The sequence below is a fragment of the Macrobrachium nipponense genome, chromosome 10, assembly GCF_015104395.2.
Source record: "Macrobrachium nipponense isolate FS-2020 chromosome 10, ASM1510439v2, whole genome shotgun sequence".
NCBI lineage: Eukaryota > Metazoa > Arthropoda > Malacostraca > Decapoda > Palaemonidae > Macrobrachium > Macrobrachium nipponense.
The window spans coordinates 6268676-6288675 of NC_087204.1; positions in this window are offsets into that span (position 1 = coordinate 6268676).

Genomic DNA, 20000 nt, shown 5'->3' on the forward strand with positions numbered 1-20000 from the left:
GTTCCTTTAATGAAATCGCGTAAACTATGCGCTAATTACAACAAATGATAATCATTATTTATATTAGGAATTTAAACAGAATCATTTATTCCAGCTATGAGCCATTTACAAATTGAGGGATTGTTTTTGTGGGTTATAGCATTCTTGTTTAGAATCTTTATCTGAGATTGCCATAGTTACAACGAAAGTCATTACCCGTGTCAATGTCTTAATAGCACTTAAATCTGAAATTGCTATAATTACAACGAAGGCCATCACCCGTGTCTACATCTTGATAGCAATGACTCCTTTAAATCCTTATTCTTTTATGAGAATCACATATGCAAGCATACATTACCGAGCGGTACCGTTCGCAAATCTCGTGTGCGACTGCATTTTGCACCTTACCATTCCAACATAGACCATACCATTGCAAGCATTGACCGTACCATTCACAATATAGACCTTACCATTTCGAACATAGACCTTACCATTCCAAGCATTGGCCATAATATTCACAACATTGACCGTTCCATTCCAAGCAATGACCATACCATTCCAAGCATAAACCGCACCATTCCAATGTAGACTGCACCATTCCAATCATAGACCACACCATTCCAAGCATAGACTGTACCATTCCAAGCATAGACTGTACCATTCCAAGCATTGACCGTTCCATTCCAAGCATATACCGTACCATTCCATGCATTGAACGTACCATTCACAACTAGACTGTACCATTCCAAGCATTGACCGTACCATTCACAACATTGACCGTTCCATTCCAAGCATATACCGTACCATTCCAAGCATTGACCGTACCATTCACAACATAGACGTTACCATTCCAAGCATTGACTGTACCATTCACAACATAAATCATACCATTCCAATCATAGACTACACTATTCACGACATTGACCGCACCATTCCAAGAAAACAGATCCAAACATTCCCGTAAGCGAGATTCTCAACATTGACTGCATCATTGCCAAGCATTGACTGTACCATTCCAAAAGCATTGACCGTACCATTCCAAGCATAGACCACACCATTCCAATGTAGACTGCACCATTCCAAACATTGACCGTAACCATGCCAAGACATTGACCAGTTCCCACCATTCCAAGCATAGCCGGACCACATCGTTCCAACATAGACTGCACCATTCCAAGCAAAAAAGATCCAAACATTCCCGTAAGCGAGGAGATTCTCAAAAATCCCTCTGGTGGAGATCGGATGCAAAACGTAGCAGGTGAAGTTGTTTGCAAGATGAAAAGCTTTCTGTATCTCCATGTCCACTGCATTCTGATGGATGTGATATGTAGGATAAGAGACCATATGCAGAGACCAATGTATCGGCTGAATAAATATGCTTGTCGGTCTGGAGACGGAGCGCTTCTTGAAATCTATGCACGTGCTTAAGTTTAGTATTCAAGTGTTCGTTTTTTAAAAGATAGATGATACCCCGGTTTTGTAATGGAGATAGGATCCGTTAGAAATGAATAGTGACTGCACAAATATGTATAACGTTACACGCACACACACACACACACACACACACACACACACACACACATAAATATATATATATATATATATATATATATATATATATATATTTATATATTATTTAAAAAACATACTGAGAACACAATATGCGCAGGCAATATATATATATATATATATATATATATATATATATATATATATATATATATATATATAGATATATATATATATTATATATATCTCAAAAAATCACCATAACGTGACTGGAATATCTGAAGTAATAATAGTCCATACTTATGTAAAAATGTGTATTAAAAATACGTAAAAAACGTAAGTAGGACGCAGAGTAGTGGAAGGGGCTCTTATTAATATTTTAAACGTGTTTGACTTTAACAAATCATTTACCCAAGAGGATACATTTTTAAATTATTTGGTTCTTAAAACTGTAAATATTAGTACAGACGTTGTTTGCACCACTCATACTGCCCAGGTTGTCTCTCTTTCTCCTGCCCAGGCATTGGAAGGAAGAACCCCCATTGCAGGTGCCAAGCAGAAGATTTGGACGAGGGAACAGAGGAGGTAGTTCAACCACGACGATCGGCTCGTCTTTTGGCCAGACATTTGAACGAGGGAATAACATAATTAAGAGAGTTTGTTTTGGTTGTTATCTCCCTTGGGGACGTTTCCAAAGTCCTGCCTGTCCTTCGTAACTTTTTTGTATATATTTTCTGAAAGGAGCAAATTAGTACGGCTGATGAGGTCTACTGATCAATGTAGACGAAAGCTCCCGTTTTTTTACGTATTTTTAATACCACATTTTTACATAAGTGTGGACTATTATTACCTCAGATATATATATATATATATATATATATATATATATATATATATATATATATATATATATATATATATATATATATATATAAACATACTGAGAACACAATATGCGCAGGCAATAAGCATGCATATTCTCCACTTTGTTGAAGATTATGACTCCAACTTAAACAGATATTCTCTTTATAACATCCGTTAACATCCGGACTTGAGCAAACGGAATTATGTGGATGTATCCTCTCACAAATTTAATGCCTTCGGTCAACAGTTTCTGTTGACAAGCTATTCCCATTCCAGAGTGAGGAGAAAATCCATTTGGAGAGTTTCTATTTACCCAGTAATTTACACTCTTTATTATTTCCTTTCTTCACTTCTCCTGAAAAGAAGGAGAATCTTTTTTTTTTTTAGTGATGATAATCGATTTTAAATTGCAATTATTGCTACTTTTAAATTGGTGAGCCATGAGCTTATTCTAATGTACTGGCATTTTGGCACATTGCTGCACTACCGATTTCTGACATATTTAGATTAAAAAAGGGCCAGGTTGCTCAGAATCCAGAGGTCCACGTAATAGCCCTTCAACATCCAGTCGCATTTAGCGAGGTTGAATGACCTCTGAATAGTAAATGTTCTGGAAACGGAACTTGGGTCACTCCTCTAAGCTGCCCCAGCCCTTTGACGCGTCCTCAGATGGGAGAACTACACAGGCAAATGACTATTTCAAATGCAAATGCTTGTATTATGATACTCTCTCTTTTAGTCCTTTTTATATGAACGAATAATCGTCAGTCTGTAGTATTTAATGTAAGCAATTGTATGAAAACGTGGATATCAGGTTGCATTGTTTTGTATTCACCTCTGTGACGATTCAGTGGACATCAATACACAGAGATCGATTGTCTACACTATGATAGAGAAAGTCCCATTGCCTGCTGAATTTGAGGGAAGGTAACTTAGCGAAAGTCACATTGCCTGCTGAATTTGCGGGAAGGTAAGATAACGGTATGATGGTAGAAACACCTATGTTTCTAAATGATTTAAAGCACACAACCTCATGTAAGAACGCAGGATAGGCATGGGGTGACAGAAGTACAAAGTGATCCTAGTAGCATACAGGAATACAGAAGTGCCCGTAAGTCTCTCTCTCTCTCTCTCTCTGTAAACTCTATACATAGAAAGTATCTGCAGATGGTGTAGTGTACCAGAGTAATGTCACCGCCAAGAGAGGGATTTCTCTAGTGTCCAACCACCGGTAAAGAAGTGGACGACTTCAGAGGAAATCTCATCATCTCTCACTCTCAAATCCAAGAAGAGCTCTTGGCTCGCATAGAAATTCTAGCTCTTAGTTATTCAACAGAGGACAATGGAGGAAAGTTTTGCTATTGATGTTGTTGCCTTTCTCTACATCATTATCACATTACTTAGTCTTCCAAATGAAATATAAGTCTTCCTCTTCCTCCTTACAGTTTTAACAACATGCTTTCATTCTATTGGTCAGCACTGTGGGTGAACATATTCCTTGTGAAAAACATAATTTCATAACAAAAATAGCGAAATCACGTCCATGTATTAAAATGCGGTGTTTAAAGGTATCAGTACAATACTTATATGCTAATGCCTGTATAGCGACCTTAACAATAAAGGCATCAGATGATTGAATTGTTATATCAAATGTGAATTGAAATAGCCAAACCGGCAATGGTTTTATATTATCAGTTTTTGTATATTAAAGTAACTTTTTTTTCTTCTTTTTTTACAATTCATTAATGTTATCCACCATATTGATGAGATTTCCTAGAAAGATCAAACAAGCATTGTCAAAAAAAAATTGTAATTAAAAAATTATATAGGACTGGCGACTAGCAAACGTGAAAATATTAAACACTTCATTATAAACGTGTGGCGCACAGTTTCACAAATTCAGTCAAGGGTACCGCCTACTCAGTCAATTCAAACGGTGCCATATAATCCGATCAGGATGGATTAAATGACGCATGCGACTGAATGAAAGTCAATGACTGCCGTGTCAGGCCACCAAAGAGGGAATCCATTCAAAATATGAGCTCTCTGTAGTGTCACGAAAATTAGAGTACGTTCATCAGATATATATCAGTCAAATAAGTTTAGTTCTGTAGTCGAGGCAATGAAATGATACAGAATTTTAAATGCTGTATTTTGGACAAGAATGATCTATACTCTGTTTTATTTTCATCTGTCCATCTGCCTGTGGTGTTTTTGTATGGTAACACTGCGTCCGGGCTAGATAGTTACGTTCAGCTTACATTCAACGATTATAATAATATCCTATTTCGAATATTAACGGTGTAATTCACATACAGTAATTATCAAAACACTTTCCAGTTGCAAATATACACCCAGATATCCTTTTATTTACCTAAAACTTACATATAGCGTAACTATCTAAAGCCCGGGACCCGGGATCAGTGTTACCATACAAAAAAACCACAGGCGGATGGACAGATGAAAAAAAAACAGAGTATAGTGTTTATTTTTCTTTTAGGGAGTTGGTTTACCTGAACCAGTATCTCTCTCTCTCTCTCTCTCTCTCTCTCTCTCTCTCTCTCTCTCTCTCTCTCTCTCTATATATATATATATATATATATATATATATATATATATATATATATATATATATATATGTGTGTGTGTGTGTGTGTATATATATATAATCTATATACAATATAATATACTATATATATATATATATATATAGAGAGAGAGAGAGAGAGAGAGAGAGAGACGAGAGAGAGAGCGAGAGAGAGAGATCCATCACGTTCCATAGCTTCGTGAATCAGTGATGTACACACACATTACATATATATATAAATAAAGGGTTTTTTGCCACGAAGGAAAAAAATGAAAAAACGAGTTAGCCGAGTACTTTCGGTCCTATTCGGACCCTTTACTCAGTAAAGGGTCCGAATAGAACCGAAAGTACTCGGCTATCTCGTTTTTTTCATTTTTTTTCCTTCGTGGCAAAAAAACCTTTATTTATACATAGCATCACGTTTTACATACTTCGTGATCAAGTTATTCATATATAATATATATATATATATATATATATATATATATATATATATATATTATATGGTTATATATATATACATATATATATATATGTATATATATATATATATATATATATCTATATATATATATATATAAAATTAAATTTCTCTATCTCTCTCTCTCTCTCTCTCTCTCTCTCTTCTCCCATTTTTGCTTAGTTGATTTTTGTATAAAAGCTCAGACACAGACGAAAAATATTACAATTATTTACGTCTTCCTTGTCTGGCTCCCCGCTCTTCAATCTTTTGACATCTACTAAGTATTCGTCAGAGACAGAAGTAATCACTTCTTGGCAATCCAATTTTTTAGGTGTCCTCTTTCTCTCAGTGTCCAGAAAACCGTATTTTTAGGAAGAGGAAGGATTGTTTTACGAACGATTAAAACATTACAGGACATAAAAGGCTTAATGTAATCGGACCTACATTACATTAAGGTTGGTTGTTTTATTAATACGGTTATTGATTATTTTGTGGTTGAGTTGGTCAGCCCATTGCAAAGGTTGTAACGATGGAAAGACCTACACACACACACACACACACACACACACACACATATATATATATATATATATATATATAGATATATATATATATATATATATATATATATATATTATATATATATACGTTTATGGCTGAAAGACCTACATCCCTGATTTTGTTTATCTACGCCTATAATATTAAATTAAATCAAATTAGAAACTTCATATAATAATAAGTGTAACTATGCATGTTGGTTAACTCCAGATTTACCCTCTGCGTAATGATCCCAAAATTGTAAATCAGTTACTTTTAACTTCTAAGCAAGTTCTATGGTCGGCCAAGTATTTTTTTTTCCTTTAGTTCTGTTAGTTAAGCAATATTTTTCAATGGAAAATTGGAGGAAACTCAATAAGTGTGGACTTTACATTGAAACAAATGCTTTTTTTTCGTCAAATTTCTAATGAAAATCTACCCAACCGAGCTATAATTAGAGTGGTTACATATTGGTGTGTGTGTGTGAACTGTCAAGTGGTTCCAGGGACATGTTGCCATCTTGGTGGTATTAAAATTTAGACCTTGTTCTTTTTCTATTTTTGCCTATCGGTAAAAAAAAAAAATAACAGAATTGGTGAGATTCAGGAACAGAGCACCACTCAATCAATTATTATATGAAAACAGTCAAAAGCTAGCAGTGTTTAGTACTCGGTTTAATGAGAGATATAATCGGCAGATGGCAACTCAGGTTACCCGATCTTTATCATAATTGCCAGCCATTGCTAGATTTTCGATGAGCGGACGAACGTTAAAAATGCATCCCGTAATATTGACGGTTAGTGTGCAATGCATATCTATTATTTAACACTTTATGAACTCTCAGGGCATAAACAATTTCAGCACATGTGTCAAAAGATGTACGTTTGTCCTGAAGTGCTAACTGTAGCACTAAGTCAGTGATAATCTGATTCACTGGTGTGTCTAGATGGTGGCCTGGTTCAGTATTTCAGTAGCATACTGTTATGATAATTATAGTAGGTGTTTACTTACTTGTATGATATTATAGTGGGTGCTTACTTACTGTTATGATATTATAGTGAGTGCTTACTTTCATTCGTTCGTTCTTGTGTGTTCTGGTGCTCTCAATGATAGTAATGGGTGCACAGGAACATCATAGTGCTAAAAGCCTGTAGATATTTGAAATTGTTAATGGGAGGCAAGCCTGTTTTCGATACAAATCTAATGCAGCACCACTGTAGGCTAAGAAGGGAAGGAAAAATTGTAATACTTTTGTCAGAAGTTATACGAAAAGGTGCTTGAACACTTAAAAATGAAGTGACAGAGAAGATAATCTGGAAAACATAGCGAAGGGGAATTCAGTTATGAACAAAATTATCAAAATTAAATGGATAAGTCACATAATAGGCAAAAGGTAAGGTGTAAGTACTTTCAGATACACGTACTACCAATAGAATTAAACATTGTAATGATTTGTGTCACGATATCAAATATGTTATTTATGATTTTAGTGTCATATGACAGAATAACTAGGGTGGGGCCTCTGTTAACAATGCATGATCTCTTTAGGATCAGTTCAGCCCCATAAAAAGGTAAAGGGCAAAATCTTGGTTTAGTATTCGCCATTGATGTGTATGTGTACACGCGTTATGTATATGTTGTATAAGCATATATATATTATATATATATATATATATAGTATATATATATTATATATATATATATCTATATATATATTATATATATATAGAACGGAGAGAGACAAACGCTAAAAACTGTGGACATCAATATGAGGGTGAAGGAATATGCAAAGAAAAAATTACTATTTGGGAATTACATTGGCCATCTGAAGTTCATTATTCATTAAATAAATAAATAAAGGAACGCGGGAATGTTGAAGGGGGAAAACTTTCATTTTTTTTATTTATTTATTATTAAATTTTTTTTGACAGAAGTTATTACCGAATTTTCTTTTAATCATTGCACCGTCAGCGACGCTGTATGTATTATTAATAGATCACCTAATATATATAATATATATATATATATATATATATATATATATATATATAATAATAATATATTTATATATATATATAATATATATAAATGCAGTTTCTTTTCACGTCCTTGAAATGCAGAATCCTGAAATATTATTAATTAATTTCATCATAAGAATATACTAGACCTTATTGGAACAGCAGCGCATTCTTCTGTTTCTGTGGAGGTTGAGTTATAATTCTTATTTCCTGATGACTTTCTCTTCGTCTCAATTGATCCCCCTTCTGTCCAGTAATTACCCTTTTTGTCTGTGTTCCCTTCGTTGTTGCATCTCTCTTATTACCAATTAAGCCTCCATTATCGTCTCTGCCAACCCTGTTGCTTTCCTGCCCTTAACCTAATATCCCGTCTGTACATCTTGCGGGAAAAAGGAATCCTGGAATCCTTAACAATTACCTGACCGGGAAGCCAATTCCCAAGTTGTATAGTGACGTCAGTGATACGTGCTCTCTCTGACTGGCCTTGATGCGTGCTCTCTTTGACTGGCCTCAGTGATACGTGCTGTCTCTGTGACTGGCCTTGATGCGTGCTCTCTTTGACTAGCCTCCAGTTAAAACTTAAAAATGCCATAAATAACTAAACACTGTAAATTCACGAGGAAAGTAATATGATAAAAGAACATAGGAAAAAAAGGAAGAAAAAATGAGCACTAGCAAGAAGGGGTGCAAGTAAGAAAAAATAATTAAAGCAAGATTTGAAAATATACATATATATAAAATAAAAATAGGAATCCAGAAAATTCTCTTTCCATATCCCAGATTCTCCAAAAAGGAAAGGGGTTACCATGAGATTTGGGCATTACAGCCGGAAAAAGAATTTCATAGATCTAAAAAAAGAAAGAAAGAGAGAGAGGAGAGAGAGAGAGAGAGAGAGAGAGAGAGAGAGAGAGAGAGAGCTGAGTAAAGGATGAAAAAAGAGGTGAGAAAATGAAAGATCGGATTCTTTTCATAATCCTTTGTTCTTTAAATAGGAGGTTCGGCACCGTCAGAGGGAGGGAGAGAGAGTTTTTTTTTTTTTTTTCATTTGAAAATTATGAAGTCTCATTGTGTATTTCTTCATGTTTGAAATGCATTCATGTTCCAATACATAGGTTTTATAAATTATATATATAATTTTTTCACACAATTGTTCTTGGCAATGGTGCAATTACTAAAAGGTCCTAATTCTAACTGGATGATGTCTAGTTGAGTTACTTGTCCAGTTTGAAAGAGGTCCTTCTAATATATATATATATATATATATATATATATATATATATAATATATATATATATATATATATATATATATATATATATATATATAACAGAAAAGTTTGTTAATTTAATGCTATTTTCTTGTCATGGCACAAAATGTATGTAATGATAAAGACACTCCCTAATTTCATAATTATGCCCAAAGGTATAACGTTATTTTTGCACATGCAATTAAGACACAAAATTCCCTTTTTCGTTTTCTGAAATGTATTACCAGCCTCATGGTGGCTTGGTATTGCAATGCCGCATCTCTATCAAATAACGTAAAACTACTTTTGTCACAGTGCAACAGGAAGACGGTATCGTCACCGCCCACATGGTCGTAATAGTTTTTCGTATTTCGTTCTGTAGTCATGTCAGTATACAATTTAGCTTTTGAAACCGTGTTCTGCTAATATTATGCATAAAGCGGCGCTGTCATAAGCACTCATTTGAAAAGTCAAAAACTTTTTTTTCTTCGTCTGTGGTGCTATAGAAGCCACGTAACAAAGTTCATGACGTTTATGTTGGTGTGAAACGTTCTCATGACCATGGATGTTAGAGCATTAAACGGAACCACTCACCATTCCAACAGTGTCGTTATCACAATAGAAGCTGGTTAACAGTTGGATAAATAGTATCATTATTTTTTATCGCTACCAACTAATTCTATCTCCGTAAGGGGGTTAGTGCATTCAGTGTATATCACGGAGTGCATTGCAGGTATTACTAAACGTTCTCTGCAGTGTCCCTAGCTGCAACTCCTTTAATTTCTTTTACTGTACCTCCTTTCATATTACCTTTCTTCCATCTTGCTATCCACCCTCTCCTAACAATTATTTCATAGTGCAACTGCGTTGAGGTTTTCCTCCTGTTATACCTCTGTCACCATTTTTCTCAGTTTCCCTATCAGCGCTGAATGACCTCATAGGTCACAGTGCTTGGCTTTTTGCCTAAACTCTATATTCCATTCCAACCAATGTTTCAGATTTAGGTCAGAATTCCAGTTAAACTGAATTAGTGTTTATATTTCAATTTTTTTTAATATCTTCAAAAGAGTCCATGTCGCTTATCCTCTAAAAACATTTATTAAAAAAATTAATTACCTTAAAAGAAAGAGAGTAAAGTAGCCGAATTCCCCCCCCCCCCCCCCCCCCCCCCCCCTTCTCCCCCCCCCTTAGCTAATTCAGGGAAGCCGGGAACGCCCTCTTATTAATCAAATTAAGCCAAGCGCCCCATATGAGACCTCATTGAAGAAATGGAGATTAAAATGGTGGGGCAGATGGACGGTATCTTGCTAAGGATCTTAAGAAGTCTTCATTATTAAATGAAAGAGGGAAAGTCCTCAGTTTTATGGTTTGGGCTGAGATATGCACGTTGTTTTTGTCATTTAAGCTTACTCGGGAAGGAAGCCTGCAAACTATACTTTGTTGTTCTTGTTCTTCTTCTTGTTGTTGGGCGGGTAGGTTTATTGAAGAGCTTAAAAAGGTCTGAAAAAGGTGTTTCGCGTTGAGTTAAAGATACAGGAATTTTAGGATAGGATATTTATGATTAATTTATTAGAATGAAAATATAACAAATAAATAATGTGCATGTTAAACAGTACAGAACAACTATTTTAATAAAATATAGCGTATTTATACAATTTGCAAGATACAAATTTGACGCACGCGTTGGTTAATACCAACGGTCTAATTTTGCAGTTGTGAAATATGTTTGTTTAATAGGCTCCTGGGTCCACAAGCACCCAGTGCTACCTGGCACCTCTCCAGCATCAAACAGCACTTGTCGGTGTGATCACCTGTGACTTTCTGGGTCGCTGGCGACACGTGTCCAAGCAATGTGAAGTTCCATCTCAGGGGATTCGAAAGCATGAAAGTTTTGATTTAGGTGTGTCCCTTTTGATACGTTTTGCATATTATATCTTGAACAAATGTCGAAGGAAGGAGAAATTTTTCTTATATAATTTTAAAAGATTAATGTTGTTCGTACATACATATATATATATATATATATATATATATATATATATATATATATATATATATATATATACATATATATATACATATATATATATATATATATATATATATATATATAATTATATAATAATATATATATATATATATACACACACATTATATATATATATATATATATATATATATATATATATATATATATATATATATATATATATATATATATATATCTGTACTGTATATGTAATACAAATCGTACGAAACAAAGGACGTAATAGACAACGCGTGTATCAAATTTGCAACTAGCAACTACATCAAAGCAGGTAAAATATTACGGAATGCTGAGAGGGGAAAGGGAAGCAAAAGAGAAGTTTAGAGAAGCAGCAAATATAAACCGGAAACAAAGAGAAAATAAACTGTAAACATCGAGGGAAGAGTGAAGAAGAGTTTTTGACATGGCAGGTAGGGCACGGAAGAAAGAATGAGGAGAGAGAGAGGGGGGGGAGGGGGTAAAGGGAGATGGAGATGACATGATAGATTAACGAATAAAAAAACGTCTGAATTCAAAGAGAACAGAAACGTTAAACAAAGACTTAGATATATTTATCAATCAGCAAAGTTGAATGGATTCCCAAGTGATGTGACACAGATTAGATAATACTTTTAAGTAAACAGTAAAGTTGCGTTTATCAAGGCGATGGTATTAGTGCGCTTATCATTTACAGGAAGTGCTACTGTGCTCTCTCTCTCTCTCTCTCTCTCTCTCTCTCTCTCTCTCTCTCTCCCCTAAGCAGGATGTCGACGTTCTAGGAGCTAGAAACCAATTTCAGAGACTCGAATTAATGCGCTTGCAACAAATCTTGTTGCTTTGCAAGGGTCCTTACCCGATACGGAAGTGCAATGCAGCACCTTCAAATGACGTTTATTCCAGAAAATGGGGAAAGAACCAGAGGTGTTAACCCCCCCCCACCCTCTCTCTCTCTCTCTCTCCTCTCTCTCTCTCTCTCTCTCTCTCTCACACACACACACACACACAAAGGACGTATATACATTAGTATTTGTTAATCGATCTTTTAAATGTATTAGATTTTTGACATTCTTTTTACTTATTATTATTATTATCTTTATTTTCTTTGCATATGTCGCAATTCCAAATTTTATCTTGAGATATTTAGAAACTTCAAGCAGTACTTCAGTTCTAAAGCCTTAATGCAAAGGATTTTGAGTATATTTATTTTTTATTGTTAATTTTTTTAAATTTATTTATTTTGCAGACTACGGTGCAAATTCCAAATTAAGACACTTCAAGCAGTAATTCAATTCCAATTCATTTTTGCCAAGAATTTTTTGTAATTTCGCGGTATAAGAATCTAGTGCAATACTATCGGGAGTTTGGCTTCGGAGACACGTTATTATAGTACTATCGAGTAGAGGAATATAATTAAACAAACTAACGATAAACACAGAAAAAGATTCAAAGTTGACTGCATGAATTTTCAGCCATATCAATAGGTCTTGTTTTGTTTTTTATTACTTCAAAGAGTAAATACTAAAAAAACCAGCCCCATTAATACAACGCCCTGAGTATCATACTTTACCTCGCTCGGAATTTAGTATCTCATCCTATGACCAAAAAGATCACCATTTTCCCTTTCCACAATCGAGATGAACTTTAATACCCCATCGTACCAACCCAAAGAACTTATGCCATACTGTTCCATCACCGGAAAGTCTTCAGGTATCCCTCCAAAGACGAAAATTCATGATCCTCTTCAAGGGACAAAAATGGAACTTCCAGTAATACTATCTATGCAAACTCATTCACAATAAAAAAAAAAAAGTTTAATCCTCTACTTGGGAATCTTTGGAGATTAGTTGCTCCCATAAGTGGATGACTACATCTCGTGGGGCTGAATTCGATAAGAAGGCTCTTTCCTTCAAGGGTAATCTCATTTCCCCACTAAAAGACACGTTGTCTTTTTCTATAAAATGACAGGACGCCAGGAGACTTGAAGAGTTGATGAGGAACTGACTAAAAGGGAGGAGCATCTCCTCACTGACTCCTGTTCTTTCTCAGCTGTGTTCTTCAGCTCATTTTCCTTTTTAGCTTACTCGGGGAGTAAGCCTACAAACTACTTTATTTTTGTTTTGGGAGATAGTAGAAAAGGTCTAAAAAGGTCTGAAAAAGGTGTTTCGCGTAGAGTTAACGATACAGGAATTTTAGGATAGTACTTTTATGATTTATTTATTAGAATGAAAATGTAAAAAATTAATAATGTGCTTATTGAACAGTACAGAAAAATTATTTCTGATAAATTTTATTGTTACTTTTTCATTTTCGTTGGTGAAACAACGGGCTTTTTCCGTAGATTTTATCACATTTTAATGTATTTGATGCACTGAATTTAGTGGCTATATATCTATTCAGTTATTTTGTGTTTCCACCTATAATGAGAATATATGAACGCGTTTAATTCGTGTCCTTTTTATTTGATCATTGTTGTTAGTATGAGTAGTCTTAATTATAAGTGTTATGTTTGCAACTTATGTGTCCCGAGTAAGCTGGAGGTCAAATCATGCCTTGTTTTATATATAGATATGTATATTTTGATATACAGATCATTTCTTATGGTGTGAAGAAAAAATCCAAGTGACAGAAAATCAACTTTGATGTGACATTAAGTTATTGAATGGTGTGATCGCATAAGTAGATGCCATACTAAATAAATGTTGCCTTGATTTGTTCCTGTTGCCTGTTAATGACTGTAAACTGTTTAATGACTGTAAAATGTTAGATATGAAAGAAAAACATTTATTTGTCTTTGTCCTTCTTTTATCACAGGTATAGATTTAATTCTGTTTTAAAATTAGACTTGGCTCAGTTTTTTTTTTTTATTATTATTATAGGTATTGTTCGTACTTCTTCCGTCTGGGCACATGTATTCCAATTAATTTTCATTCCATTTGAATCTGCGTAGTCAATATCATTAATAGAATAACCTTGCATGTTTTGAGTACAACCATATTTACAATTCTATAACCCATCAGTATAGATATCAACCTTAGATCACTGTGTGTCAAAAAGATTCATTTTGAATTGAACAGTAACATTTTCAATTTCATTTCCATTAACGTTAACCAATCCCCTTATCCAAACTTCGTCATTATATTTGACGATGATATCAGCTCCCCACCCGTCCTCCGGCTATAGGTCCAAGTATCTCCCAGAATCACATCCTATACATTTTGGTCGCCTGAGGGCTTCTTCGGTAGCTAATGGCTGTTTAATCTCAACTTCTACATTCACCATCTCTCTTGGAGAACGTCTGTTAGCCGAAAGAAATGTATGAGCACATAAACATCCTTATTTAATCCCATGGAAAGATCTTGTGACATTTAAGGTCGGTCTCCAGAATAATAGAACATTGACATCAGAAGTTGGATTAGTTTTCGTTTCTATATTATAGGGGAATTGATTTTTGATGAGGAAATTTGCGGGGAACATTACAATATGTCGTTTGTTGAACGTCTTCATGTAGTCATCACTGAGTTCTTGTGCTGCCAACTTCAAATTTGTGTATGCTTGTATGTGCGTGCATGACGATTATGTGTTCACAGTCCAGCAGCAAAACTGCTCTCTTCTGTGGGACGTTTTCAATTTTACTTGTCATTCCAGTAATATAATTTTCAGCTTTTGTTACTTCAGAAACTTCAGCCAACTTTTATAATAAAGCCGCAAAGTTCATCTGCCAAGGTTCGTTATTGGAAAAGTTCTTGGAAATATTTTAGTTCCATATCGCTATCTCGCTTCGATTATCTCGACTCGTCTTTGAAAGCAATCTTCGATAAACGTAACTTCTCTTTTCTTTCGTCTGTTTTTAAATAACATTGTGATGTTTAAAACAGTTTCGCTATATTGGCCTTTCAGAATTAATAACCGTAAGGACTATCCGCTTGACGTTCTTCAGACCTGAGCTAATTCTCGTATCATGAAAACAAGAATGTTTGTACCATTATGAAAATATCTTACTATATTGAATTTTCCAGAAACGGTCGAAGGCTTTTTTTTTTTTTGAAGGGATAGTAGTTTCAATTTCACAATTATCAAATTCCAGGCTCTCGTTCAAGTTAATAGCATTTTATAGAATAAAAATATTTACAACGATATAAATTTTATGCCGGGTTGGTCAGAATGTCTCTCTCTCTCTCTCTCTCTCTCTCTCTCTCTCTCTCTCTCTCTCTCTCTCTCTCTCTCTCTCTCTCAACCTTTACGAGCTTACTACCAAAGCGGCTCAGTTATTTCATTAGGGTATGGATTTGTCTACTTTTCTAACAGAGCGCATCCTGTGTGATGGAATCGTTGTAAGTCATTCCAATTTTTCCAATTTACAAATAATGACTGGTAGAAACGTTCTATTACAACAGAATTCCATCTAACAAAAGGAACCCATAAAGACACCAAAATATAGAGAGAAAAGTACTATATTTCAGAGACTGCTGTCTCCCTCTTCAGGTATATGAATGAGAAAAGTTTGCAGAAAAGGTGGTATTTATACCAAGAGATCCATCCACAGGTAAGCCAATTTAGGTCACCCCCGCTGATAATCTTCCTTTAATCTTCTTAAGCGTTGGTTGAATGAAAATCTTGTCGATCACATCTGAATCCCATGGTCCTTTTGAGATGTTCATTATCTGCCTCTCTTTTATTAAGGCCGATTCCATCATTTGACTTTTGTACCAGCAGTTGCTGGTATAAATTATACGTGACAAATTCCAGTTTATTCTATGGTTATGTTCATTTATATGATTGAAAATAGCTGAGTTCTGCTGTCCATACCTAACTGACCGTTTGTGTTGTATTAATCTCTGGGGAAGTGATTTTCCTGTAAATCCGATGTAAGATTGGTCACAGTCCTGGCATGGGATTTCGTAAACCCCGGTGTCCTTGGGGGATGTCTTTTGTTGGACGTTAATCAGGGATTTGGCTAAGGTATTTGGGTAGGTAAATGCAAAAGGGTTAGATTTTCCGAGGGTCTGAGTCACCGTCATCTTAATCCTGTCCAGGTGAGGAATTTTTATTTTATTGTTGGGTGTCTCTCTGGTCTTGTCTTTAGGGGGTCGGTAGAAAATTACGTTTGCTTTGTGGTTTGCTTTCTCAATTATATGGTCAGGATACTTTGAAGACGAAAGTTGCTTATGAATTAGTTCAAATTTTTTTTCCAGGAAATCTGGGGAACAAATTCGTAAGGCTCTTAAGAGCAGGTTGCTGGCTATACCTATCTTGATAGCAATGTTGTGATAGCTAAAGTAGTGAATTTATGAAAGTGAGAACGTTGGTTTTCTGTATATGGTAAATTTGTATTCTGTCGTGTATCTGATTATTAAAACATCAAGAAAAGGAATTTTGTTGTCTGTTTCCCAATCAACTTTAAATTTGATGCTGGGCACTAATGCTTTTAATTTTGAAAGGAATTCATTAAAATTGCCCCACCTATTAATTGAACTTTACTTTGTTTTCAAGTAACAGTAATTTTCCCTGATATTGTGAATTTCACTTAGAAATTTTGAGTTTAATAATAAATTTTTGTATTTAAAATTGTTATAAGTGTTTATTTTCACACCAGCATATTATTATATTTATGTTAGGTAGAAACATAGAGTGGTAATTGATCTGTTTTCCTTCAATTTACTTGAAGTGACTTAGAACCAGGAAAGTACTGAGACTTTTGTAATCGGGGATATACTTAGACTTTTAAAGTTGTTGATGGAGTGATGCCCTATGATTAATTTAATTACTTACAAGATTACCTCACACCTGTTTTGATGAACTTAGTCTGATTTTCTGCAATACTGGTAAGTTGTTAAGCGATCACTGTTGCCTTTAGAGTATTCAGTCGTTTAGTACCTGTGATGAGGGTTCATGTGTGTGGCTGTTGTGAGGTATCAATTAATGAATGGTAAGTGTAGTAACCAGATACTTGGCACTTTGTCACAATATATATATATATATATTTCTTTTAACGTACTCTTATAATTTTTATATACATGTAATTTTATTATTGTGAATTTGATTGCAAGAACTATAATATCATTCATTTTAAATTTTGTAGGTGATAACGAGTGATAGTAACACCGAAACATGTCCCAATAAAGTTGTACAAAAATGCTGTTCCGGGTTTTGGCCTTGGTGTCCTTACTGATATATAATATATATATATATATATATATATAATATATATATATATATATATATATATAGATATATATATATATATATATATATATATATATAATATATTATACATATTATATATATATATATTATATATATATATATATATATATATATATATATATATATATATATATCTATATATATATATATTATATATATATATCTATATATAATATTATATATAATATATATATTAATATATATAGTATATATATATATATATATATATGTATGTTATATAATATGTATATATATGTATATAATGTATATATTAGTATATATTATGTATTATATAATATATATTATATATATATAATATATATATATATATATATATTATAAATATATATAATAATATATATATTTGTGTGTGTGTGTGTGTGCTCATACCTATTTTTATACCACATCAGCTGCCAGTAATTCTCTCTCTAATATAATTTAATATAATTTCTAATACAATCAGCGAGATGACACACGCGAAACATTTTCTCTCTTAATCTCATCCCCAATTTTTGCTCGATCAGAGAAGTGAAGGCAACGTCTCTGGCACGTGTCTCTTCTCCAGAAGGGAGGTGATTTCAATGAACGTCAGAGAAATGGATTTCCCTGACAATCTTCGTTAATTTCTCCGGAGTCTTTTTTTTTTTCTAATCGATGTTAAAATCCGCTAAAAATCTCTCACAATTCCGTATCTAGAGGAGGAGGAAATCTGTCAGAATGTTTTATGTTATATTGATAAGGTAGGAATTGTTATCATTTACTGTAATTCCATTAGACGAAGATTCATCTGCGGTAGATATTTTTGTAAACATGTCGCTGATGTATGTAGATTTAGAAGGGGTAAAATAAAAAGGAAACGAGTTTAAAATGCGCAGAACAAGTTTGCTGTACAACGTATAATGCTGTATAAAACCATCAGTTATGACCGCCAGCTCTTCAGTTTTTTAGCAAAACAAGTGAAGAAATCATTGCGGAATTTTGGTAAACTACACTTAAACATAGCAAGACAGAGGAGTATAATTTTTTATTCATTTTCTAAGTCTTATTCACCAAGCGCACTTTGATACAAATGCATAATTAAACTGTTCGCCGCATTCACTAAAATACTAAATACTGATTCAGAACTTAGTCCCTGGAAATCCCAGTTTTCGTGGGGTTTTGGAATCGTTTGTCCCTTTCGTGAAAAAATGGATTTACATTTCCTTCGTTTACAAAATAAACAACTGCAGAAGTGCAATAGTGTGCACACGACTTCATTTGCATCGCTTTGCCTTTGTTAAAATGGGAAAACGACAGCTTGAAATGGTAAAGAGTTCAAATTTGGATGTTTATCCCGTCTTTGTTTACATCTTAGGTACTTTGTTGACGCCGCCTTAATCGACGTAAGAAAATTATTTAATGTGAAAAATTATTGTTTCATAGACTTTATTTATTACTACAAAACTATAGATTTTGAGTAAGGTCACTCTTACTTTTCTGCGATAATCTCACAAAAATATATAAAGCGAAATTTTTCTCCTGGGTCAATTTTTTTCTTTTTTTTTATCCTTGTGATATTCCACAATAAATATGATGAAATGCGGTCTCTCAAAATACAGGCCGTGGCCAGGCTTTGCTCGTGAAAATATACAGGCAGGAAATACATTTGTATATTGTACTACAGGAAATCAGACCGCATTTCTGGATGGAGATTCATTTTGCTATCGAAATCTTTACTTATATACTTACGAATCTAAATGCAGATTTATTCAGATGGAATGAATTATACGTTGATTTTACTTTAAATTAATAGATAAAACGTTATGTAATAATAATTCTCTCTCTCTCTCTCTCTCTCTCTCTCTCTCTCTCTCTCTCTCTCTCTCTCTCTCTGTCCCGTAGGGGAGTAGCGCCAGCTGCAGTAACGTTACAGTTTCTTTGAAAACTGATAAAAAGGTTAGCCTCCCCCCCCACTCCAACCTCCCCCCCCCCATATAAAAAAATCCCACAAAATAAGGAACATAGAAATCTGGCTTTGTCCTCTAGATGTTAGAAAGCGTACCATCATCTCAAGAGGAATCAAATGCAATATTACTTGTTATGTACAAGGACCTTGGTTTGTTTTTGCTCCATGAATACTTTTCACTGTATACAGATTTCCGTGGAATATTTTGGGCACTTCCATGGTAATGGCATCACATTACTCTGGACGAACATTCTCATGCTCCTCGACCTCACGCTGCTTTCCTATTTCTTTTCCAGTTCCAGACTTCTGAATGGGAATCCCTGAGAGAGAGAGAGACCTTCCAGGGAACGCTGGAAAGCTAAATTGATCCGTAATATTTCTTCGCTTGGTTGAGCATTGCAGGACCTCTTCGTCGTCGTACCCACCGTACGTGATTTTTCCGTACATTTCCTTTTGTCGGGTTTTCCTGCCCTCGTTCGGTTATTGGCGTTACAATTTGTTACGATGCTGGTTCTGGAGGAGTGAAAGTTTCCAGGAATTTCTATATGAATGATTATTATTGGATGTTGGTATTGGTATTCCGGAAAACAGGAATAGAATCACAGTTAATCTCTCTCTCTCT